This window comes from Mustela lutreola, chromosome X, assembly GCF_030435805.1.
Source record: "Mustela lutreola isolate mMusLut2 chromosome X, mMusLut2.pri, whole genome shotgun sequence".
Lineage (NCBI taxonomy): Eukaryota > Metazoa > Chordata > Mammalia > Carnivora > Mustelidae > Mustela > Mustela lutreola.
Window position 1 is genome coordinate 23,960,536 of NC_081308.1, and position 1,277 is coordinate 23,961,812.

The following is a 1,277-nucleotide window of genomic DNA, read 5'->3' on the forward strand; positions in this document are numbered from 1 at the left end:
AAGCAGACTCCCTGCTGAGCAGAGAGCCCGATGCGGGACTTGATCCCAGGACCCTGAGATCATGACCTGAACCCACTGAGCCACCCAGGCACCCTAACATTTCCTTTTTATTTTGGGGCACATCACTGTTAAGTATTCATGGAGGAAGTATGTCAGAACAATGACTAAGTAGATTTTTGGTTGTATTTTCTACAACACGATCTAACTTAGAATAAATACACTTTCTTGATAAGTATGTCTTGTTGACAGAATTACCATCTAAGTAAAATGAACAAAGAAAGCACTAATGATACTTTCCTTTTTTTTTTTTTTTTTGGATAATGAATTCTACATGTAGCACTGTGATGTGTAATGCTCATGTTAAGAAAAGTTGTTATGGTATAATTTTCATTCTTTTATGTCTATGCATTTCTTGAGTAAGATCCTAAGATTTATTTATTGGGAGGTATCAGTTTGGAGAGATTTCCTTTCTGTGAAATGCCAGGCCTGTTTTTTAACACATATATAGTCTTGGAAACCACATTCATTCAATGCCTATGACCGATGGCTTTAATGAATGCCTAACAACTTACTTAAACCAAACAAATAATTAGTTTCAATTATAGAAGTGTAAATTTGACTCTAATTAATGAACGTGCCAGGCTTTACACATTGGTTTAAGTGTAATTGATCTTAGGGCTGCAGAGATCAATTTAAGGGTTGGCAAAATGACAAGTAGGAAGTGACTCAGATGTAAGAATGCTTACCACCAGGAAGATTAATTGGTGTATTAGTGATAAACTAGTAGGTGGCTGATGTAATAATAATATCCTTATAGTAAGAGGTCTCAAAATAGGATCATGAACTCCAAAGCTTTTAATTGTATACCATTACTATGTCAAATATACTCCTTTAAAAGAATATTTGTCACATTCATTTGTCCTCCATTTAATTTTAGGGTTTTTTTTTCTTTTTTGTCATTAAAAAAAAGAGAAACACCCTAGAGGATGCATATAAATGTTTTACTTTATGCTTTGAAATATTTTCATTTAGCTGCGTTGGTAGGCTTGGGTTTGGCAAATCAAGTGGCTGTATTAAAAAGACAATGACTGATTGCTACCTAGTATTTTCCCATTTCCTACCCGGTCAGTGAAGTCTGCTTTTGTTGCCATGTTAACTTCTCCCCAGTTTGATGGTGAAATCTGGAGGGGGAGGGAAAGGAAGAAAGACGGTTCTATAATGTCAATACATTTCCTCTCCTTTGAAGAGCTTCTGATACTCTGAATGATGGGTTAGAA